At 45.5% G+C, this 26186-nt stretch overlaps 1 protein-coding gene across 2 annotated transcripts in view; it reads right to left on the bottom strand.

Moving 5' to 3' along the window:
- Positions 1 to 26186, bottom strand: part of RAB3A (RAB3A, member RAS oncogene family) — a 284673-nt gene that overhangs the window by 85227 nt on the left and 173260 nt on the right. The window lies entirely within an intron of this gene.

The raw sequence follows: 26186 nt of genomic DNA, 5'->3' as shown, positions 1-26186 counted from the left end.
TGTGGTGCAGAAGCCAACTGGCTCACTGCACACCTGCCAAGCCTGTGAACGGAGAAGAACAAACGAGAGATGCGAGGAGCATCACAACGCACAGTGAGCCTTTAGAGAGCGAGTGGGGAATCGTAGCTCATAGGGGTAAATGTTGTGTCAAGATTGAAGGAACGGACAAGTGATGAACAAGGATCAAAGACCCGCTTGTTAGAAGATGAAGAAAAGCCAAATACAAACTTTGTTGTAAGAAAGGCACTGGCCCTAATGTTGAAAGACATAAAGAGACAGCTGAAAGAAAGAGTGAATAAGAGGAGGGAAAGCCTTGCAGGCTAGTGAGTTAGGCTGTGTGAAAATGGAAGCAAATCATTCCTCGTAGGTGAACCTAAGGAGGGAAGGGGGTATTTTGAATAGAAATTGTAAAACAAGTCCTGGCAGGAGAGTATACCAGGCTAAGCCGAGTGAAATCAAGAGTGTGGATTGAATTGAAAAAGAGTATCCCAAGGAAGTTTCATGCCCTTAGGATTGCGACTTACATTAAAGGAGAAGGATAACCTTGCAGGAGAGTATACCAGGCCCTCTGCAAGTCTGAAACCCATATTCAAAATATGGTATGTTGAAACGAGAATACAGAGGAAGATCCATGCCCTTAGGATTGTAAGTTGATTAATATGTGGTAAGGACCTAGGGGAAGGGAGTAATTTCCCTAGGAGTGGATAAAGAACTGTTATTCTTTTGAACTTTTGTTTTGGTGAAGAAGAACCTGGGGAATATAGTAGTTTCCTATAACTGGGAACATTATTCTGCAGAGCCTTTTGTTGGATTTACACTTTTTCTGTTGAACTTGAACATTTGTGCACTTACAGAGCCAAAGACAATATCCATAGCATGTTAGAGTTACTTTTTATAATGAGAGGGCTAGGATAGGATTTCGAACACAGTACATTTTTGTTTTGGACAACTTCGCACCGGACAGACCCTTAGATTTGGATGAGGTAGGAAAATACCTCATAGATTAGGTATAGTGAGGCATTTTCCCAACCCTTTGTATTCTTTAAATTAAAGTGTATGCCAATCACCATGAGTCCTCTGTGTCAATATCTCATTCCTGGTTCCTCGCAGATTGATGCATGCCTTTTTGAATATGATGCTGGCAAGGAGGGGGAGCCAGTGAAGTTTGTGCAGTGTAGGAGATATACAATGGAATGTGTGGAAGCCTCTAATGAGGCAGACTGCCCTGAAGGGGGGGGGGGGCAGGTGTGTGTATGGATGTCCAGTAGAGACAGTGTTTTCACAATCAATGTTTGGAATCACGAGGGCTTGGACAACCATGCAGAAGTCATTCAGGGGGATTAAAGGTTTGACTTTGCAAAGTGTGGAGAACTGTAGCCATGCAGTTTGTGCCTTTTTAGCTATGTGCTTTTGGAAGGAAAGGCTGCTTTCAACAATGAAGGCCAGGGATTTGGGCGAGTTTGACAGCTGCAGGGCGAATCCTTTCAGATGCATGTCGCCCAGCCATTTTTGTGCGAGCTGTTTGGTGGGGGAACCAATGAGGACACATTTGGTCTTGGTGTGGTTCAGTTTGGGGTAGGCGTTTGACATCCATGTCTGGATGGTAACCAGGCATCCACAGACGCGAGTGATGTAGTGGGGACCACTGAACTTAAGGTAGAGTGTCCTTGGTGTACTGATCGATGGCTATGTTGTTGTCCATTTGGAGAGTCTCAAAGGTTCCACGTATAGATTGATGACTATTGGAGAGAGGAGGGGATTCAGTAGGATATAAATGAGCCAAACACTACAGAGTGGTGTCTCCGTCTAATAGGTAGGACGCAAAAACTTTTAGGATGATTTCAGAGAAACAGATCTTGTTGGCGAGTAGGGAGAGCATTGCTAAGTGGTCAACAGTGTCAATGGCAGCCGAGAAGTCAAAAGAGAACTGTGAGGCATGGGTCTCCTGTGTAGGCTATTCACAGAGAATCATCCACCACTTACACAGTTGCAGTCTTGGTGTTGCTTTTGGGACAGAAGACAAACTGGTATTCATGGAGGATGACAAAGTGGTCGATTTTATCAAGTAGTTGGGTCGCAACTACTTTCTCAGTAAGATTTCCAATAAACAGGAGACTTGTGATGGGTCTACATTTGGCTATGTCCTCCGGGTCATGCAAGGGATTTTTGATAAGGGGTCTTAGGAGACCAGCCTTCAATGAGTCTGTAATGCACCTTTCCTGAGGGTATCGTTCACAATATTGAGTAGTGTGGCGAGTGCTGGTCCGGTGAGTGGTTTAATGAGGGAGGCTGTGAGGAAGTCAACCATGTAAATGGTATGTTTAAGGGAAGCGAGAGTGTCGGAGAGCTCATTAGCAGAGAGGAGGGTGAACTCGGTCCAGGGAGGGGGAAGTGCCCAGGGGATGGATAGCGGGCTCTGTCTGGTTTGGCGACATTGATGAGACCTCTGATCAAATCAATTTGTTAATGAACAAGGTATTGATTTTGTTGCATTTCTCTTGTGAAGCTGGCACCCTGAGGGCATGGGTGGGATTGGTACAGTGCTTTACTACTTTAAATAAGCCATTGATTCTGTTAGAGGCTGCCTCAATGGTGGAGGTGTTTCAATCCCAGTTAGCATTCGAGATCATGTTTCTTTGTGGGGTATGAAGGGATTTGAGGGATGAGAGATCCTTTGGGCTGCAGTCCTCGCATCACCACTTGTCAAGGGATTTTGGGTGAGTACCAAGGTACGCATAGTTTGACATTGGCATGACTAGACTTTAGGTGCAAGTGAGCATCCACTAGTGCAGGTGTCTGCAAACTTAGACTCTCCAGATGTTTTGGACTACAAACTCCCATCAACACTACCCAGTAAACATAGTGTAGAGAGATCATGGGAGTTGTAGTTCAGAACATCTGGAGAGCCACAGCTTGCAGACCCCTGCACTAGTGTTAGGGGTTTTGTGTGTTTTACACATGCTTTGCATTGTTTTTGTTTTAAAATCATAAACACATGCTGATTAATGATTGAATCATTATTGTCCTTCACTCTACCCCTCGGCTCCACCATTCCGCTTCCTTCAACTCCATCTCAGATGCATTGTTTCCCTCCCTAAGAACATCAGTCCTTGGGGGACTTTGGTGGAGGATACCAAGTGTTGCCGCTGTCATCTATCAGATACATAACCGGTCATATAGTCATCAGCCCACAACAAGAAAAGATAAATACTGATTGGGGATTCCACTCGATGTTTCAAAGGGGAGTACTGTGAGACAACATCACACCCCTCCTCGGGCCTGGGCAAGCAAGACTATCTGTATTAAAATAAATTCAACTCCTGATTTACTCTGAGCGCTCATTGTTCCCACTTTCACTGCAGATGATGGCACAATCTGAGATCATGCTCTAAAACGTATTCCTTCTCAACCAGTAAGTATATGACAAATACTTTGCAAAATGCACTGTTTGTCCCATTTCTTTTCAACCTGTTCCAATTGTAAGATATGTTCAATGTCTACTTTTAGTCCAGCCCTCCAAACCAAGGAAAAATACTCCAAATAATAATAATAATAGTTATTATTATTATTACATGTGTTTTTTTTATTATGCTTGGTGAAAGACTCCTCCAGCCTCTAAGTGCCACACTAGAGATGAAATGCATGTTGATTGGCAACATCTTGCTCTCGGATAAAATGAGCTAACACACCAAAGGTCATGTGAAAAGGAAGGAGAAGTTCATACATAGCCATTTTAATTATTTTTTGCTATCATGACACTTTAACTTCCTTATGGCCGATTCAGTAGCTCTGAGAATGTAAAGGACACACCTTGTATTGTACTGCACATAGAGTACACAAGTAAGAGGCAACTACCTAGTTTGTGATATCGAATTGAGCAGGCTTTTTTTGGGAAATGTCATCATAAGTGTGCCCTGTGAGGAATCTGAGGGCATCCTCACTTCTTTTCCCTGGATATCCTCCTCCCAGGTGGCCAGGGAAGGGCCATCGCTATTGGACCCTGACCCTGAGGTGGATATGTGAGGGAGGACTATCTGGGTGGTGGAGACTTGGGGAGTAGAGGCGAGGCACCCTTGGGTGAGACGCAGTAACTCCCTTTTCCCTTTAATAATGATTCTAACATTCCCCAGATTTTTGTAGGCTACTGCCAATCCCTTCCCTATTTTTCCAGAAGATCATCCCCAGTAAATACCAGTCAGGCACTGGGACGAGGAAGAGAGACACCCGAGCAGTACATCCTACCTTTATTGACTTACACATACACGCACACGGTGTGGTCCGACAAGTGCACCTAGACCGAGGACACCCACCTATGGAAAAGCCACTTAAAATATTTACAAAGATGCCTGTGATTGAATTAAAGGAAGTCAAGTGGTAACTGAAATTAAGGAACTGAACTTTGTGAAATTGGGGAAAGTTAACCAAACCAGAGGAGATGGGAAGTATCCCAAAGGGTGGTGTTTTGGAGCAGTTGAAAGACTTGAAAGCTTGGGTAAGAGAACACCCTTTTTTACACTGTGAACTGGTTTGAATCTTGGGGAAGGGAGAAATGCCTGTGTAAGCCAAGAGCTCGAAGAAGCTCTGAACTGTTGGTGAAACACTTATGATTTTGAGGCTGACATCCCTACACATTATATACAAATAGATGCGAGGGCAAGTATTGGTTTTGCACACAGACAGACACTTACTTTGTACTTCCTGACACAGATTATCCTTAGTTTTATTTAGGTAGGGAAATCCCACCTTAGCATACTGGACGTTAGGCCTTATTCCAACCCCTTTTTGTGTTAAATAAATGGTTATAGCAAAAACATTTACTTCAGTTGTCTGTGTCTGCATCCTGATGCGTTCACAGTCTCCCACTCATTCTTTCTGAATTTCAATTTGCCAGTAACATAGCTCAGTGATATAGCATGCAACTTGAAGACCAGACACATGTTTGTTTCCTGGCAGGGCCGACTCAGCAGATCAACCGTTGAGGTTTATAAATTGAGCATCCTTAAACACAGAAATAAAAACATATATTATGTGCTCAGGGATGTGAAAGCTATCCCATCATTGGTCAAGTTCTGGGTAAAATTACTATGCTCCAAACTAAAATTAATGTAAAAAAAAAAAAACAGTCTGCATTCTTTCATAGGACAGCTTGCTCCTCAGGTTAACCACAAACTTAATACTGCCTCCGTGCAACCATTCTGCTTCTCACCCCTCTCCACCTCTGAAGTTGAACATATCATCAACAGCCTTAAGCCAACTAATTGTCAGGGAGACTCCTGCCCTGCCACTATTATCAAGGAGGCCTCACACAACCTGGCGCCTTTTATCACCTCACTCAAATTCCTCCTTCAGAACGGGGATCGTCCCGGACAACCTCAAGGATGCCTTGGTCATTCCCCTTCTGAAAAAACCAACCCTGGACGCCAACATTCTCACTAACTATAGGCCAATCACCACTGTGCCATTCCTTCTAAAAAAATTTGATCGTGCAGCATATCTGCAGATCCAAGATTATCTCGAAACAAACAACCTCCTGGGGCTAAGGCAATCGGGCTTCCGCCCTCGCCACTGCACGGAAACTGCGCTGCTAGACTTAAAAACGCAAATAGAAGATTTAAAAGACAAGGGAAAATTGGCTCTCTTACTCTTATTAGACCTCTCCGCAGCATTTGACCTAGTCAACCATCAAATCCTCTGTCACCACCTCAAAACTGCTGCCAACTTCTCCAAGAAAGCTACAGGCTGGATTACCTCCTTCTTGGACAACAGATCCATGAGGGTCTTCTCCCCTACCGCTACTGCAGAACCCTCACCTATCACATGTGGAGTCCCCCAAGGTTCATGTGTGTCCCCGACACTTTACAATGTCTTCACAAAACCCTTATTTGACATACTGGATCGCATGGGCGTCACGTTCACTAATTACGCTGACGATACCCAAATCCTTATTCCAATTACAGACGATTGTAAAACTGACTCCCTAGCTATCAACTCCATCTATCAAGTCATCCAGGCCTGGATGGTGCAGCACGAACTGTGCCTAAACAACGAGAAAACTGAGCTCCTCATTTTAGGCTCACATCACAAACTCAGTAAACTCGACCCCTCATTCAAAGCCTTCACCATCGATGGCAACTCCATCAAAGTGACCAAGGACACTAAGACATTAGGCATGTACCTCGATTCCTCCCTCTCCTTAACTAGACAAACCAATGCAGTCTCCTCAGCTGCATCTAACACATGCAAACTCATCACTGCCTGCCGCCCCTTTCTGTCACCAGCCAACTGTACTACCCTAGCCAGGACCTTGGTCCTATCCAAAATTGACTATTGCAATGCCCTCTACTTGGGTACCAACCAATGCAATATCAGAAAACTCCAAATCATCCAAAACAATGCTATTAGAGAGGCCCTTAACATCCCTAGCACCTCTCACATCTCAGAACACAGACACAACCTTCATTGGCTCTCAGTTACCCAAAGAATCTCCTTTAAAGCTCTGACACTTACACACAAAAGTATTGCTAATCAAGCCCCCAGCTACCTATCCAACAGGTTCACAACCCACTCAACTGCGAGACCCCTCAGAAGCACACACGCCAATTGTCTTGTCATCCCACGCTTCAACCTCCAAAAATCTGGTGGCCGCAGTTTCCCAGTCCTTGCTGCGAAACTGTGGAATACTCTTCCCAACCCACTTAGAGCAGAACCTTCATTCCCTGCCTTCAAATGCAAGGCGAAAGCTGGCCCGCCACCCTGGACTTGGCCTGACCCTGACTGGAACTTATATCTCAGCATTCCAGGCCGCTCCCGCATAATATCCTGCCCTATATTTTGCTCAGACTGTGCATCCTTTACTCCCCACTCTTTGCTTCTTGTACATTACATATACTTCCATGGTAATATTTTGTCTGTAACCTGTACATCTTGTATATTTTTAAGTTAAATACTGTGTATGTATGTAACCTGCCTGTAACCAAAAATGCACCCAGTTGCCCTTGGGCCTTGTGCGCTATACAAATAAACAAAATACAAAAAAAATAATACATGAGACAATATGGCTTGGAATTCTCATATAGCCTGGAAATTACCAAATCAGGGGAGGGCACGTCATGTTCCAGGCTGATGGCCAAGCTCGCATGGCAGCCTCAACCACTGCAATGAACAACTTCTGCTACGATCTGCTGCTCCCTGGATCATTCTGTCAGCAGGGCTTACATAGTGACGCTCCCTCTCACCAATGGACTGCTGCTGTGTGCCCTGCTATCAGCATTGTTCCCCTCTTCACCCGGGCCGTGCCTGGCCGTAGCATTCTTGTCACTCCAAAATCCCTGACCTGCCCCCTGCTTCTTACCTTAGTCGCGGGTCAATAAAAGTATTTGAGACCCGGGTTCATAGCTCCCCGCTCAGCCACAAGACAATCTTCACCAGAGTCACACCTTGCAGATACAGCCCAGCCTTACATGTGCCCCCTCCCTCTCCAGGAGCCACTTCTACATTTCCTTGCCAGCCTGCATCCGGCAGACACAGCCCACCATAGTTTATCAAGGCCCACAACTCCCTCGTCCATCAGCATGTGGCTGGCAACCAATGGTGCCTCGTCCATAATGGGCAAGGGAGAACTGAACCGCCAGAACCCTTGCCCATTATAGATGTGCCAATGGTCAGCCTAGTGTAAATACTGAGTGCTGCCTCAGCTGTTTTCTGCAGCGGAGGGAGTGCTCCAGGGCTGGTTTAAACTGCCCTTTGGCAGTTTTTGTTTCTCAGAGTGCATGTCCAGTGGACTATGCAATGCCAGGGGTTTTTTGCTACCCCAGTCTTGCAAGGCCTATTGTGGAGGCATGTTGGGGAACTGCACAGTTTACAAACATTTTGGGGCACTGTTAATGGAGCTCACTGGCTCCTGCGTGCATGTACAGGAACCAGGAAGCGCTCTTTGCTTCCTGGTTTCTGTTCACGCTGCGTGGGAGCCTTAGGAGTTGCTGGAGGCAGCGGAGCATTGAAGAATCAGGACCATGGCTGGAAGCAGGTAAGAACTTTTTCTTGAATTCCAATTATGCAATGTATGTGTGTATGAGTGAGTGAGTGTATTATGTATGGGTGTCTGTGTGAATCAGTGAGTGAATGCTGTGTGTGAATGAGCAAGTGAATGTTGTGTGAATGTGTGTGTGCAAATGTTTGTGCTGGGCCAGGGAGCTGGTGTTGGTAGCCGGGCGCGGGAAGGCTGTTTGGCAACAACAGCATTTTTTACTGAGCATCTACTATAGATGCCCAGTAAAAAATGCTGCTGGCAAAGTAACGATGATGTGTGCTACTATTTGGCTAGACTGGCATTTTGGTGCAGTCTACCCATTTCTTACTTTGGCATGGCATTTTTACTGCGCATCTATGAAAAAGCGAAAATGATATGTGTTATTGCATGACGAGACTGCGATGTTGGTGCAGCAGGTTTATCCATTTCTTACTGTGGCATTACATTTATTTTATGAGGCATCTGATAAAGCAAGCATGATAAGTGGCATTACGTGACTAGGCCAGCATTTAGGTGTGGCCAGTCTAGCCATTTCTTACTGTGGCATGACATTTTGTATTGGGCATCTTTGATAAAACCAAACATAATAAGTCTTATTACATGGTTGGACTGGAATTTTGGTTCATCCAGTTTGGATATTGTTTTCATATTGTGGCACGATATGTTTGATGGCAAAGCCAACTGAATTACATTCTTACATGGGAATCCTGCCATATTTTGGCAGAACCAGGGTGGACATGTTTTCTTATAGTTTAATTAGTGGCATTATGCACAATCCAAACATGAGTATGTTCTAATATGGGAATAATGGCATTTATTGGTGCAGCCAGCATGGAAATGTATAGGCACAGCCAGTGTGAAAATGCATAGATTGTGGGAATACGCATCATGAAATGTGTTGGGAAATGCTTCTGTGCACCAACTTTTTTCATGAGTAACCCTAACAAACAAATTGCAAACAATTTGTGTGCTGTAAAATGCGCCATTTTAATTTAAAAAATGCACGGGGGTCGGGCGGGGGGATTTCGAGAACACCCCAAATCACCCTTGGTTGGTTCATGCTCTGGCCATTTGTGGGAAATATATATATACACACGCCTCCAATTAAATAATTCACTGGCTGGCAACTCAGCAAGTTTCCGGCAATAATCACGGATAGCTAGCCTTCCCCCATACCCAAAATCCAAGCATATCATAGCTTCATAGACCTCGTCCTGAAGCGTACTGGAAGTTATGTGCCCATAAAACTGCCTTGTTACAATCGTGCCTTTAACTTGGTCTTCTGGACCCGTAACCCCATGTACGACCATCAGGTAAGGTCTATGAAGCTTAATACGCCCATGGAAGTTCCATTCAGCATGCAAATTAAAATGCTTAAGCTATAAAGGCAACCTTGTTATTTAAATACAAGACACGTAAAACCAAATGTATTTTACTGACACGTTTTGTCCACTTACTTTATTCACTATTAAGCTAGGGTTTTTTACTAGTCCGCCTCAACTCCAAAGTCTATATTGCTCTTCCTCCTGCTCTGTGCCAATAGCCTTATAGACTTCAGGAGGGGCCATTCCTGCTTGGGATGAAGACCCCTTCTCCTACTTACAGCCTGAGGCGAATTTGGGGGTTGGGTCATTATCGGAAATGGGTGGCATACACTCCTAAGCACCATGCATACAAATATCCAATTTACGTTAGCAAGGCACACTACCTACGTACATGTTGCAATTTTTTTTTTTTTTAAATGAACAGGCCTTAATCAAGTGAAAGAAAACTCCACTGTGAAAAAGGCTGATGCAGCAACTCCCCCGCCACGCGCTCTCCTCACCTTGCCTGAGCCATTGTCCTTGATAACATGAGATGCCCAGCGCAACAATTACTCCGGGACGAAAGGCGGTATTATTTTCTCATCAGCATTGAAAACAATTAAAAATAGAAAAGTCAGTTCCGCCACCAGGCAACCGGAGGCAGGAGTCTGCCCTGAGCGGAGGCGGGGTAGAAGGTGCTCATGTCCTCTGACGGCAGAAACCAGGGTATGGCGCTACACAGCGATTCTGCGCGCTGGGCCTCCCGGCAAAGCCAGGCATTGTTCTGACCCCTCCACCTGCACCTGCTTATCACTGGAAATGACAAAGTCTGACCTTCAACTTGAATCAAAATACAGGGTAAACATAATACTTCCCACAGGGTTTCAGCAGAAAAGAGTTTGAGAGTATTACACTACCTATTAACTAAAGGAGGGAGTTCAATTATTTTAAGGAGTACATCTCGTTCCACTCCAAATGGGTGAGCAAACCTATCGGTCAACTCTAAAATGGATCTTGTTGAAATTCATACCATCTAGTGATCCATGTGAATAAAAAAATGTGGGATACCTTAAAGTTACTCTTCAGATCAGACAGTACTGTGTTGGGAGTATTTTTACTTTCTACTGTTTTTAGGGAGTTAAAAGGAAGAGTAATTTGCGTATCTGTACATAAAATGTATTCCTGTATGGAGGAGATACATAGATGATGTGTTTGCAATTTGGGAAGGCTCACCTACGCAATTTGATGACTTTATGTTATTTCTTAACCAGAACCAATTTGGGATTCAGCTTACTGGCAAAATTGACCCAACAGAGATTATGTTTTTGGACCTTAGGATCTATGTAACCAATGAAATTATTCAAACCTGTACCTTTCGTAAAGACACTGCAGTCAATTCCATTTTACATGCTAAAAGTTGCCATAGAAAGAATGTGATTGACAACATGCCACACGGAGAGTTTCTCAGAGCAAGGAGAAAACTGCAGTGAAGATGCTCAATTTGAAAGAGAATGTAAGTCTATAGGAGACAGATTTCAAGAGAGAGGTTATAAAAAGTCCACCATTTATCATGCACTAAGGAATGTGAAAACAACGACCCGCTCCTCACTACTTACACAGACTGTGAGTGAACAAACTAGCAATGCGACTAAATTTCCACAACATGTCAATTCTATCACCAAATTTTCGAGTGACTAAGTTTATTTATTATATTTTGAATAAACATTGGAACCTTTTGCATTTGGACCCAGATTTGGGAACTTACATTACAGACAAACCAAGAATCATTTTTTCAAGGGCACCTACTCTTAGAAACTTGCTTTGCCCTTCCTTCATGAAATCTGGCACCAACAGACAGGAAAATTGGCTCACACAGAGCACTAGACCAAGTGGTTTCCACAAGTGTGGGACCTGTAATGTTTGCAAGTTTGCCTTATCACCTACTAAAGTATTCACATGCCATGGTAACCTGAGCACTAATATTACTGAATTCATAAACTGTCGTTCTAAGTTTATTGTATATGGTATCTTATGTGTCTGTAAAAAAGTATATGTCGGCAGTACCATCAGGGAACTGAGAATACGCATTAGAGAACACCGGTCGAATCTTAGTAGCCAAGACATGAAATTGCCTTTTGCAACACATTGGCAAAAGGAACACCAGATGGAGCACAGAAAGGACATCAAATTTGTGGGCCTACAACATATCAAACCACACGCAAGAGGAGGTAACAGGCGACTGAAACTACGACAAGCGGCAGCACGTATGATCTGTAGGCTCAGATGTGTGCAACTTGGTCTTAACCAAGAACATGAATTAAATATGTTTCTCTGAATATTGGCATGTACAACACTCATATCTGTGGTTGTTACCACATCACAAGAGATTAAGCAGCCCGTCGTGAGGATCCCAAAACCAATATCAATTTGGCACTTAGAACCCAAGTCTTCGAAGATTACTGCTAGATACTTGCACATATCTGGTTACAACCCTTATTAAACTTGGCGAATTCGACTGATCAACCTTAGTTACCTTAACTATTTGCATTTACTTCCTTCCAAGGACCCATGTGAGACATACCAGAAGATATCCAATTGCTTAAACATGGCTTTTCTAGTACTGCTTTAAACACTCTTATCCATCCTGGCACTGTAACCCATATAGTCCTCATTATTGGAGACCTCTTATCTCACTATTATTGTGTAACCATTTATTATTTGGAATACATGCCTTGTATTTTTCAGGTTAGGCACTACTATCTTTGCACTGGCGCCACAGCCCTTCTATGCACGGACTAGCACATACACATAATGGTAATGAGACTTTGCCAACATAACAAGCTTTACTAAGCTTCTGTTTCACTTTAAATGACACATGCATTTAAAGCTAGACACACTTTTTTTCTACAAGCCAGGCGGCTGACCAATCCCCAGGCAGCCGGTTTCCGTATACGCGTTTTTCTAATGGTACTGAACACCTAACTACATACTCAGAAAGTAGCACTAACACCTAGTATTTTTTGTGCATATTTAAAAACACTGCCCTGTAATAACAGCAGTCTAATACGAGCACGCGCTGATTTAGTCAGGCATCTTAAATTCAGCACCCGTATATATTTTACATTGATAATCACTCCCTAGACTAAACAATGCACGTAGAATGTGACAGTAGCACTTAATATCCATCTGCATTTTCCAAAAACTGGTTGCAGTAGCAGGATTGTTAGTTTTATTGATTCGGACTTTAAAAACACAGAAGTTTCCGAGATTAAACTCTGTACTTGGTTGCTTGGTAACCCTAATTGCAATGTATCATGTGACCGTGGTCTTTGCGGCCCATCTGTCCTGTGACTGGCTAGACCAGACAACACCCACATTCCTTGAGGCACACGACTGAAGGACGTGCTGGAGACAGCACCCAGACACGCATTGAAGCGGCTAATGGAAGCAGCTACTGGTAAGCGCTTGCAAGCCTGCTTTTCCTTTGAACATTACGGCACAGATATGCTCACAGCAGCTAACGGGAAACCTGCCTTTTGTGCTTTCCTCCCATGTTACCCTTAGAACTGAAAATCGATTTGCAGCACGGAAACGACAGCGCTTTATTCTTTGTACTATGCAATAAGCTGGAATCTGTTGGTAAGCACGAACATTTAAACCCATTATCCAGGTTTGGTATTTATTTGTTAACCTCACTACTTAACACTGCAACTGATACACTTAGTAATTAGTGGCACGTTTTTTTCTTTACAGTAAGCATTGGAAAAAGAAAAAGACATCAAGCTAACAAAGACATATGATGAAGGGTTTACTTTAACAGGTACCACGCGCCTTTGGACTGCTTTTTCTCCATTATTGTGATGTGGTCACACCATACTTCTTATGCACCTTATTTTGTGGCAGGATACTAGATGCCTTTATTTTAATTGGAAATCTGCTGACCCTAATTATTTTGGTTTCTCTATTTTATGCATTTAACTACAGTTGTTGCTCATACTTCAATACTTAGTAATTTGTTTTCTTCTTCTCTTCCTTTCTCTCCCCCACCCCCAATCTTTTGGCCTCTGTCCTCTCTCCTCGCACCTGCACTTGGTGCTGATGGTGTAAATATGACCTGATATTATCAAACTATTACATGGCAATTATGGTAATGCCATTTTATTTTGTCACAATGTATGTTAATAGTGAATCCAAACTATTACCTTTCTAAACGCCCTGAGGACGGCCCAGAGAGGGCTGAAACACGTGTTGCCGTGTAGTGTTTGTGAATAAACCCCTATAACGATCTGACGGAGACTATATTTATTTATACAGCTTTTCGTTATCTGTCTCTATAAACAGAAATTGGATGTATATGTATCTATGCTAAAACACCTCCAACATAAACGTGTGGGAAAGCGCAGCTTGTGAGACATTCTCTCATACACTAGATGGGAGAGTGTTTAGCCCTTGAATGAGGGTGGGCTCTAGAGTGACTTGCTACTCATTTGCATGAGTGCCCAATCTACAGGGGTCCTGAAAGCTCCCTCTGCCAAAACCTAGTTCTACACATGCTTGCCTACTCCCTTGCCTGAGCCTGGCTACTCCCACGTCAGGAGTCGTCGTGACTGCCCCTTTGTTTGCACCCAATCACTGACGGGGGGGCCATGGATATCTCTATGCCGCATTCTAGATTGTTTATTTTACTTCTATAGCGCCAACTCCAAAGTGCTTTACAATCATTAATGAGTTGGTACAATAAGAGAAATTATGAATAAATACAACCTCAAACAGAAAAGACAGAGCAAGAACAAAGAAAACCAAACATAGAAAATACAATGATGATCTAGAAACAACAGACTCGTGGACGGTCAGCAAACCTGCACATTGCAGGGCCAAATAAAGGACCCCACACCCACAACATACAAAAACTTCACAGCAAACAGCCCGCAACACATACAGCCCACCGAGGTGAACAAGAAAAGGAGTATGTGTTACACCCTTTTCCAAGATTTAACCGGAAAGGGGACCTGTAAGTCCCTTGACTTAGTCCGAGCTCTGGAGGACCTCTTGCTAAACACTTGCCTGGTTCGCAGTTCTAGATTGGAACCGTTGTACTACATTTCATGAGTCCTGGCTCTAGGCTGCTCTAGACATAGTGCCTCTGATGTCTTAGTACTAGCTCTAGAGGGTGCCTGATTACTCCATTTATTGGGCTTCCTTACTCCCCCGCATGAGTATCAGCTCGGGAGGGGACATGTTTACACCTGTGGATAATGCCAGCCTCTAGAAGTGAACTTGTTACTTCTGGACATGATTCCAAACTTTTGAGAGGTCAGTTTACGTTGTTGCACTCATATCCTCTCTGGATGCCATCAGTTTGCCCCCTTGGCCCAGTCTCACCGATAGAGGCAGACCTGCGCTTTCCCTTACCCTAGTACCAGTTTTGAAGGGGACCCGTATCTAAAAATCGACTAAGGCACCAGTCAGATGGGGGTGCATGGCCATGGCTCACTGCACGGATAAAATGCTTGATCTGGAGAGCGTGGCATAGCAGAGTCTACACTACCTGAAAGCTCAAAAAGAGAAATGACGGCACACATGCTCTCTAGGTAGATTACATATAATCTGTGTGGAAATTTCCACACACCAAAAATAGGATATGTGGGCCTTGCTATGAAGCAAGCAAGAGGATGCACTGCCACAACATGGTGGAAAGTGTTCACCAGCTAGAAGCATGAAAATCCTTCAGCGCAGCCAAGAGGACAACATGGCAGAAACATCAGGCAACACACCGGGAAGGACACTAACCTAACATGCTGATTCGGACCCAGCCCTACTGACCACCTTTCAGAATGACCCAGCCTTTCTAGAAACCTGGGGACTGACTCTACGTCAGCCCTTGGAGTCTCCCAGAACCACCCTTGCCTGTGTGCAATCCTCGTGAATGTCGGCACATCCCAATCATAAAAAAGTATTTCAAAAGCCACCGGGGCTGTTTAGAAATCTTTTTAATGCCACTTCCCTACTGGCTTTCAAAGTCACTGGACTGGCTTGAACTCTCACAGTTTACCTCTCACCCCCCTCCTCGTGATCTGGCCAGTTTTGTCAAAATGGCGAACAGGTGTGTGGAGCAGAGGTGACAGCCAAAAGCTTTGTACCTACGGCAACATATATCTAGAAAACATGGAGGAGGACTCCATCACCTTCTCCTTCATTAATGTCACTTTAGATAAAAATCCCAACTTAATTATCGGCCAACTCAGAGGCCTGGACCAGGGAATAGATGCCTTCCAAACCTATGACATTGAATATGTTGCTATTGATTACTGACGGGTATTTCCAGTTCTTAGAAAATGATGTTCCTATGTCAAGCTAGTATGTTCTAGACCATCTTTCTATTACAATTGTTGCTGGTACTGCAGGGAGCGTGGGGGTGCATCTCCACTTTTGCCAGTGGTCCCTAAATCCCAAAATGGGATAGACTGCTGTAGGCACTCAAGGGAAAATCAATGAAGGACTCTCCCTTTCCCCAGATAATTATATTTCTGATGACATGTTCTGGGGTGGGGCTTCTCAAACACCTTTATGGGCTGCTGAAGGCTCTTGTGGGATACACGGTTTAATTCATTATAACTTAAATCATGACAGGTTTTGTAACGTTGAACATGGAAATAGAGGGGTTCCAGCACCGTCTACCTTTGGCTTATTAAAGCAAAACGATGTCAAGTCAATGGACATTTTGAGAAACAGCACCTTACAATCCAGGAGAGTTTGGGGCAACAAGAAATCGGCCATAACAACTCATGTCTCTGAGATACATGGTGTAGTGAAGCCACTGGGGGAACTGCAGAGGAAAAGAAAGCCTGCTTGAAGAGTAGAGCATGTAGGAGAGCAGGAAAGCTAAGAGAGCCTCAGCGGCTCAAGGCAAAGCCCCATAGCCAGTCAGTCAAAAAACCTTAATTTGGCATTGCGCCTTCACAGTAAAACTTATATTTACCAACATGGTGTAACGACAAAATTGAATTCCGAGATACAAACAAAATACATTAATAACAAATAGGAGAGGCCTGCTCGCAGCCTCAATAGGACAGTTACTGAGCCTATAAGGCTTAGTTAGAACTAGGATTCAGTGACTTCTTCCTTAGCAGCCAAGACCTAGCGATATAGAGGGTAGTCACGAACACCACATGGATCTGCACTCTGCCTCAAAAACACCATTGCTGCTTCCGTATCCCTAATCCCAGCCGCCCTCAATGGTGGTCTCAGATACGTGCGCCTCAGGGACTTCGATTTACTGCATATCAGCATAAATATAACAGTCTCTCTTGCCAGCCCACTCATCGGACACTGAACTACATTTGCGTTATTCCACGATTGTGTGAAGGCGGCCACTGATAGAGTCTTACTCGTAAGCATAGAGACCTTTCATATGATGGAGAAATTTTATCCAAATAGAGTTTAGGGCTGGGCTGGCTAAACTCAAAATATACCGGTCCCAATTTTAATTTCATGGCATCAAGCACCAATTGATCACTGGCTCCTTTGGCTACTTCATATTTAATTCTTAACAGGGTTAACCCACAAATTGGCTTCCCCCATGTCATAGAGAGATTTTTTAATGTGACGAAGCCAGGCTAATGATTTCCCACCATCTAACGACAGAAGGTGACTCAGTGCAACCCTGTTTTTTTTCCCAGCCCTTCCCGTTTCCACAGCTTTAGCCAAAAAAGAACAGGTCTTATCTTAATCTGGGCAGCCACAGGAATATCGTTAAGTTCTTAAAGCACCAAGGAGGAGAGAGTGCTCTTTGGTAGTAGCACCAACTATTTTTAAAATGTATGCTCACTTGTAATATGTTTAGTAACACTAGCATGTCCCCATAACTCAGCCCCACACAGGGCTGCTGGTAAGGCCTGCTTTCCATATAATTTCAAGACGGGGGAAATTGCAGCTCCTCCATGTCTAACATGGAAAGTCCTAATTGACATACTAAATTTCTCCAACATACTGACGGAGCGTCCCACCTGCTCAACCCAACCTTCCGTCTCTTGAAATATCACCCCAGGATAATCAAAGTGTTTGAGTTGGTCAAGCTGTTCTCCATCCAGCTTAAGCACCAATGCATTGCTCTACCCTAAAAACCCTGCCACATAGCAACCTTACTTAGACTAGAATAATACTGTGATGATTAGCCTGTGCCACGTTGGAACCCGGCTATGATTATTGCCGTGAATAGCACCCTAGGCCTTTCTCCCACTATAGGGGACTCTCAGACATAGGTGTGTTGTCTCCGGTGATTACTACTATTGTCTGAGCCCTTGTTGTTTTTGTTCAATTGTCTACTATTGTCTTGTCTCTGTCTCGTCTGCTGCGCCCCTCCCTGTGTCCTTCCCTAGTGTTGCCCCCGCACCGACCCCCCTTCCTCTTCTCTTCTCTCCTCTCCCTACCTACTCTACGGTGCTCTCTGTCTCTCATATCTTGTCTAACTGCTTCTCTATCTATCAACTATCCTGCTCTCCTCACTAAATCTGGTAGGAGGAAGTTTAAAAAGGACATCCTGGTCTCTAACCCAGGCCTCCCTATCGCCGACACCTATACCAGTGATTCCTCCAGGCAAACCCTCACTGACATCCTCTTCGTCGTTCCCTCGCCAGACCTATGTACTCTTCATATGGTCTCTGTGCTCTCTCCTTTCTCTTCTTCTCCCATTAATGGTGGCGCCCGTTGGGAGGCCCTCCTGTCCCCCTTCCACTCCTCTTAGGTCATCATTAATATTTACCTGAATGGTACCATCTTGGTCCAAGGCCCTCAGGCCCACCTTTTCCTCTTTGCTATATGCTTCCTGTGCCTCACCAATTTCCTTTCTTCTCCTGCTGTCCCTTCTCGTCCCTCCTTGGCTTCCTTGCCTCCCCCTGCCATCTCCTCCTTGGTTACCTTGCCCTCTTCTCCTTCCTCTTCTGCCCTCCCTCGGGCTTCTTCTACACCTCTGCAGGGCATACCTCTGATTTGTACCCTCGCCCCGGAAGTCTTTCAAGGATGGCAACCTTCTCCATATTGTCACTCAAAACTCTTGCTCAGCTGTCAAACACTCCTCTGACATCTGCTGGCTCCTTGAAGAACTTGACCTTGATGTTCTCGGTCTCACAGAGACATGGTTCACGGCCAGCTCTGTCAAAAGCTTTGACACTCTCCTCCCTGATGGTTACAAGATCCTCTCCATGCCCAGGTCCAATCGTTCCAGAGTGGGTGCAGCCCTGATCTTCCCTGAGTGGATTCCTGCCTCAGTAATCCCTATGCAGGCCTACTCCTCTTGAATGCCTCGTCTGCAGGCTCTCTCTCTCTCCTAGCCATTCCCTTACTGTGGCTACCATCAATTGGCCACCTGGTCAGATCTCCTGCTTCCTCTCCGAGTGGGCGGACATCCCCTCTTCCCTCCTGGTCTCGACCACTCAACTCCTCCTTCTTGGAGACTAACATCTACCTGGATGCTTCCTGTTTCTCCTCTGGACTTTTTTGTGACCTCTGTAACTCTCTCTCTCCATCCTCCCCTCTGGCCCAACTCACTCTGCAGAGGACACTCTGGATTTTCTGATCTCTACAGACCTTCCCCTTTCGATCCCTCTCACCACTCCTCTCTCCTGGAGTGATCAATTTCTCCTATCCTCCCAGCTCACTCAATTCATCCTTCAGCCCAAACCAACTCCAGCACAGCCACATACCTTCTCGGTTATCCGACCCATGAAGCGTGTGTCAGTTGGGGCTTTCACTGCCACTTTCTCAACATCTCCTCCCCCTTTGGCTGACTCACACCCTGACACAACCCTCTCCATGCTCCACTTTGCTATATCTGATACTCTCAATGTTATTGCCCCTGTTTCGCTTGAAGCCCAAAGCCAAGTAAACTCCTGGTACGACTCAGATCTCGTCACCCTTAAACGCAAGTGCAGGGTGGCTGAGAGGAAATGGCGTGCTTCCTGTACATCCTCTGACAAACTGGCCAGCCACCTGCTCCAAAGGCAATACCGACTCTGTCCGGACAAAGAAGGCGGCCCTCATCCAAGCCCGCATTTCTGCGGCACCCAACAACTCGGCTAAACTCTTTAAACTCTGCAAGGAGCTGGCCAATCCTGATGCATTTTCTACCTCTCCTGTCACCTCTCAGGCCCTCTGCATGGCACTGGCTTCTCATTTCATCAATAAAACTCAGGACATCCTGTCCTCTCTCTCTTCCTCTCCTCCTCCTCCTCCCTCTGCTCCCTGTTCTTCCTCTGGCCCTTCTTTGGCCACCTCTCCTCCTATCTCTGCCTTTCCCCTTTTCTCCCCACACAAGGTTACTAGACAAGTCTGATCTATGAACGTCTTATCAAAACAGTTCTCCCCTATTCCTCTAAAAACCATCAAGGAACACATTGACACCCTGGCTCCTGCCTTGGCTGACTACTGCAACCACTCCTTCGCCACTGGAGTCTTCCCTTCCCCTCTGAAGCACTCCCTTGTGCACCCTCTTCTCAAAAAACCTTCGGCCAACCCCTCCTGCCCTGCTAACTACTGCCCAATCTTCATCACTCCTTTCCTGGGAAAACTCCTGGGAAAGCTGGCCATCTCCCAGCTTAATCTTTACATCGAATCAGTTAGTTATCTCCATGACCATCAGTCTGGTTACAGAGCTGCCACAAGCATGGAAACTGCTCTCCTGAACATCCGTGAAGGCCTGCTCTCCAACCTCGACTCCAATGCCCCCCTGTGTCCTCATCTTACTTGATCTCTCTTCTGCCTTTGACACGGTCAACCATGCCATCCTGCTCAACTGTCTCCGTGATAACCTGGGTATCAACGATCAGGCCCTGGCTTGGCTGACCCTTTCCTCTCCGATCAACCCTCCCAGGTCCAACTTGGGTCCTTCCTCTCCTCTACCTGTGGTGTTCCCCAGGGGTCTAACCTCTCTCCCTGGCTGTTCAGCAATGCAGTGGGCAAGAAGTGCCAGGTATTGGTTGGGATCTGCCCCAACTTTCAGTGCTATGCGGATGACACCCAGCTCCTTTTCAGGCTCCCTTCTGCCACCTCTTCTTCTCTCATCTCTGACTGTCTGTCCGCTATCAAGTAGTGGTGTGCCGCCAATGATCTCTGCCTTAATGCCAGTAAGACTGAGATTCTCCTCATCGGCACACCTACTCCCTCCTTTCCTGTCGCTCTCTGGCCGGCCTCTCTTGGCCCTCTTTCTTCGCCCACCTGTGAGGCTAAAAACCTCAGGGTCATCTTCAACTCCACTCTCTCCTTCTCTCCTCACAACTCTGACGTCGCTAAGAAGTCACACTACCAGCTGCACCTCCTCAGACGTATTCTTCCTTTCCTCTCCTTCCCCCAGAGGCTCACTGTCTCCAGAGCTGTGGTGCTCTCTAGGCTGGACTACTGCAACAGCATCTTTCTAAATCTGCCTGCTTCTACTCTCCGCCCTCTGCAACTCATGCAGAACAGGACTGCAAGACTTGTCCTTTGCCTCAAGCCCAGGGATCTTATCTTTCCAGGACTGAAATCTGCACTGGCTCCCAGTGGCTGCGAGGATTAAGTTCAAAACCCTCTGCATTGTCCACAAAGCCTTCTGGGGCCTGGGACCTCAATACCTTCAACTCTCTCTTCCTAAATATCTTCCTTCTCGAGCTCTTCGCTCATCCGCCTCCAACTCCCTCAGGGTCAGTCGCTTCTCCAAGCAACAAGTTGGTGGTAGATCTCCCTCTTTGGCTGGGGCCTCCCTCTGGAACAGCCTCCCCGTCTCCCTGCAACTTGAGGAGAACCATCTACGGTCCGCAAGCACCTCAAGACCTTCCTCTTTGATTCTGCTTTCTCTCATCCTCTCCCCTGCTGAACTCCTGACTGAAACTGCACTGGTCACTTGGCTACCCTGTGATCTCGTGCCCAGGTCCCCTCCCCTGCCAGCTGCACACCTACACTGCCTCCCGGGCAACCCCTGCACTTGGGGGCCGTTTTCTGTATCTTTATAGTCCCCTCCATCTCTTGACACTTGATGTCTGCACTTACCCCTGCCCTTACCACAAGCTGGCCGCACTTTTTACTGATTGTTTTATTTATTTATTTAGTATTTATTTACTGTTGATCCTATGTATTGCACTGCCCCATCGCCTTCCCCCTGTACTTTCCCTTTCCCCCATGCCCTGCACTTGCGTGATCTCAATGTCACCTGGCCTAGTAAGAACGTTGTCTTCGTCTTCCCTCCGTTCCCCCACCCTTGACTCGTCCCGCCTTGAAACACTTGTGGATAGGCGCGTTATGAATGCCATATCATATATCATATCAAAGGCGTATATTTTGTAAACTGCAGTTTAAACACCAGTACTTATTTTCAATTGCAGTTTTAGCTCCTTACGTTTAGACAAGAAGATCAGCAAGGATTTCTCCAATCGTTGTGGGGTTGTGGCCACTAGCACTGAGTCATCTGCATAGAATAGGGCAGGATATTTATTTGATGCCATTTTGGGGCAGTCTTGGCACCCCTTTAACAGTGCATCTATTACTTCTTGTATATATAAATTGAATAAAAGGCGTGCCAGGTCCCAGCCTTGCCTTACCCCCTTATTAACCACAAAGGCTGTTGTGTTTTCAACCCGTAAACCATAGCATACCCCACAGTCTTACTCTGGAGACTGAGTCAAAGGCAGTCCTTAGGTTAAGGAATGTGGCATACAATTTCATTCTTTTTACAACTGTATATATCTGAATTAGCATATACAACATAAAACACTGATCAATAGTGCCCTTGTTCCTTCTGAAGCTAGCCTGTAAGTCACTGATTACATTATTGTTATCTGTCCAATCTTGGAGGTGTGTAAGAATGACCTTCCCAAAGAGTGTTCTGGCACCCTCCAGTAAGGCTATTGGGTGGTAATTAGCTGGAAGCTTCCTCCCATCCTTCTGGTACAGAGGAATTATCACAGCCTTACGCCTTGAATCTGGAATTATTCCCTGCCTAATGATGGCGTTAAAAACCTTGTACAGGACCGGTGCCCAGATACCCACCCCATCCTTAAACAAATCGGCTGGGATCAGGTCTGGCCCCGTCACTTTGCAGCGTTTCTGATGGTTTATGGCACGTTCAACCTCACCTATGGTGATGCATAGTTCGTCAAGAATTTGGGGAATGCCTACAATAAAATGGGGGGGGGGGGGATACTGGTCTGCAGAGTCCAGGTCACCATACAGATTTGAAAAGTGCTGCCGCCAGTCCTCTGCATGAATATAACAATCAAGTGTTTGGTCACCTTTCAATTCCTTATCTGTAACCCGTTGCCAAAATAACACGTAATCTTTGGCTTGTAAGGCGTCATCCAAGGACCTCCATTTATCGAGCACATATTCTTTTTTTTCCTGCAATACTAACTCTTTATATTCGCAGCGAGCCTGGCGTAGGTTCTATGTATGAACTCTCCACCTCCCGTCTTGGACTCCATGCAGGCAACTATCTTCCTTTAGACTGAGCGGCAATCCTCATCAAACAACTCATTTTTACAAATTGCCTTCTCCTTTACCTTCCCTGTTGCACACGCCACTACCCTCCATCCTATATTTACATCCAGCCAAACTAACAACCCGCCACAGGGCCTGCCCTTCAAATGTTTTGAAGCAGGTACAAAAAACGTTTGAAACCCTTGAAGCGCTATTACATTAAATGCTCTCACAAAGGAGCACCAAGTTGTGTCAACCATCAATCTATTTAGGCCAGCTATATTCCATGACAATATACTAAATCCCCCACCCTCTTCCTTACGACAGTGATTCGCTTTCACCCAGTCAGTCGACGTCTTCCAGATCACCAGTATGAATATTCTGAGGCACAATGGGCTCCTTCATTGTTCTTTTTGGCCCAAACCAGCTGAGATCTCCTTAATTACTGCATTTAATTTACTTTAATTGTCATCACGTTACAAATTTACTTCGCATGGAGGGACTCAGTCTGGGTACCCACTGCGCACAGCTTATGACCCAGGATAGGTGCCCACCTGAGAGGACCATCTTCAGTTTCCCCTTTAGGGGGATCCTTTCTTTCCCCTTGTCCTCTTGCTTACATACTAAAACCCCCCCTTACTCCTTTGTTTTTCCCGAAAATGCTTGCCGGTGGGGGAGATTTCACAGGCAGAGTGGCTGAACAAGAGAGGGGCTCAAAGAGATTTGCAAAAGAATTGCGGAAACACTCTGACGGTTTCCCCAAGGCTCCTTTCGACTCTTTCCTAGATGATCGTTAGTGCTCTCATCCCGGGTGTTGGCTAGTTAAGCAGGGGAGCAATCTTGATTTGGAACCGGTCTCAATTGGCCCAATAATCTGGTTGGAGATTTCAATACCCCCAACCTGCTCCTGTGGCAAAGTTATTATTTTGTGGTGATAGTTTGTCTCACTATGTGAGAGAAGTATGGTATGGTATGGTATTTTATGGTAATGTTTATTTATAAAGCGCCTATACACAGGCAAGTGTTTCAAAGAGCTCAAGGAGGGTGGGAACATTGGGAAAAACAACAGTCGCTCAGAGTCCTTGTATTTCTGAGACAATAATAGTCTGCACAGGCAGAGTAAGTGCATATAATACATTTAATAGTTGAGACACAGCAAATAGGCCTGAATGGCGATTCTGCGGTTTTAACCAAGTGCATTTAAGGGTGAAGACAAGGACGAACAGACAGATGATCTTCCGGCACAGTGCATTCGCATCGTGCAAGGGCACAGAAGAGGGTATGCCCAGGCATGGGTCCCTTGCTTGCTGTGCCATAGGGATCCAAGCTGCACCTCACTGAGGAGGACCAACAAGGCCGAAACATGTCTGGGGTTGCTTGTGTTTCCGCGCAGTCCAGAGGGGGCCTGGCCTAACAGTTCGGGCTGGGAAACCACCATTGGTAGCAGTTTCTGACTGATTTGTATATGGCTGGACTCCTTTTGCAATGGCACAGACAGGCTAAAAAACGGTTTTGTGGAAGGTTGCCCAGAGCACTGGCAGCGGCTCAGATTAATTCAAAATCTTCCATCCATCTCTTTTGTGGTTATAGTTTGTCTCACTATGTGAGAGAAGGTATGCACAGACGTGGGTCCCTTGCTCGCTGTGCCATAGGGAACCAAGCTGCACCGCACTGAGGAGGCCCACCAAGGCCAAAACATGTCAGGGGTTGCTTCTGTTTCTGTGCAGAGAGGGCCTGGCCTAGCAGTTCGGGTTGGATTGCTACCATTGGTGGCAGTACCTGACTGATTTGCCTATGGCTGGACACCTTTTGCAATGGCGCAACCACAGGGGTGTGGTAGGTTGCCCAGAACACTGCCAGTGGCTCAGATTCATGCAAAACCTTCCACCCATCACTTTTGTGGTTATAGAAGTTATTATTTTTGACAGTGAAAGAATAATTTGTACCCCCTTCTTGCCTTGGCAATTGTGAGACTTCAAAGGGGGCTAACAAATTCTCCTTCGCCACAGACTGCCTTGCCTTACCTAAAGGTTTTGATTTCGGGGTTGTGTCTGGTTCACAAAAATCTATCAAGTCTGCATTCTCAGGCAAGAACCTCACAGTTCGAGTTTGCAGTTTTAGGAACCTCGTTGGGTGCCTCCGATACTCGTATCCGCCAATCCTCATGTCACACAAAAACCCATAATCTCAGAAATCAGAAGGTTAACCTCGTTAATTGGTTGTAGCATTTTTTAAATGTTTTTTTCCAAGATATTACACAGTCAGAAGCTGGCTATACAGCCGTGCTGCTGTGCAGAACTATGCAGAACTGTACAGGGGAATAGCTGTGCAAACTATGCGGACACTAAGCAAGGACGATAGACAAACACAGATTCTATGCAAAAAACAATTGTAACAAAATATTAATAGTTCTCTTAGTGGGGACGATTGCAAAATGGTAACTCTGAGTCCGAAAACATAGTCCCAAGGAGAGGTCCTTAAAATCTGTTGACGTGAAAAAAGGAAATATAATGTACTCTCCAAAGTCTCCAAATATCCAGAGTTCCAGGAGCGTCACAGACCAAGGATCCATCCTGAAATCTCAGGAGCGAAGAACACCCGGGTGGCTCGAAGGGCGCCCAGAGTCTGACTCCCCCCCTTTGCTCCCTGAGACTGAGGCTGCTTCGCACGCCCGCCCGCTCACCGCTAACACACGCAGTACTTCAGCGACTGGACGGGGTGACAGTGGATATCTGCGGCAACGCTGACAAGTTCTAGCCTCCTTGCACTCTGGCAATGTTACTTGTGGTGGGATAAAATGCGCCTCAACCTCACAACCAATTTGCAGGCAGTGACACCTCCCCCTCCACCTCCACTTCAGCCCAAAGACCTTGCCAGTTGCCTCTGTGTGTGCTGAATTATGAATTATGTTATTATGTAATGGTTTTGAATGATAGAAAATCTAATCATGATTTTATTTTATTTTTCTTCAATTTTATGTGTATTTTAACAATTTTATATAAATTGAAAAGTTGATTAATCAGCTATATCAATAAAAAAAAAAAAGGAAACCACCAGATAAATCACTACAGGCTCTTACTGTTGCTCTTGAGGTTCCGTTGTACTGTTTTTACGGCCTGGGGTGGCAAGGAAAGTCGCATCCACCCTTGGCGTGAACACCTGCAGTGCCAACACCGCGCCCTTGCTTGCCGCGTGCTTTTGCCGCTCCGGGGTTAGAGTAGGCAATTTAAAGGCAGGGGCGTGGCCAATAATGGAGAGCAAGGAAATCCTCCAGCTGCGGTGCGAACACCGCACCCTTGTTTGCCGCAGGCTTTTCCCTTAGCAGTAGATCTTCAGGCCTCGCTCTAGAGGTTTAAGGGTCGGCCTTAGCTATTGATTGTTCCAGAAATAGTATGTAATGTGACTGGTAATCT

Source organism: Ambystoma mexicanum, chromosome 1p (genome assembly GCF_040938575.1).
Source record: "Ambystoma mexicanum isolate Mex_15411 chromosome 1p, UKY_AmexF1_1, whole genome shotgun sequence".
Lineage (NCBI taxonomy): Eukaryota > Metazoa > Chordata > Amphibia > Caudata > Ambystomatidae > Ambystoma > Ambystoma mexicanum.
Note: the sequence above shows the minus strand (reverse complement) of the source record. Positions and strands in the feature narration are given on the sequence as shown.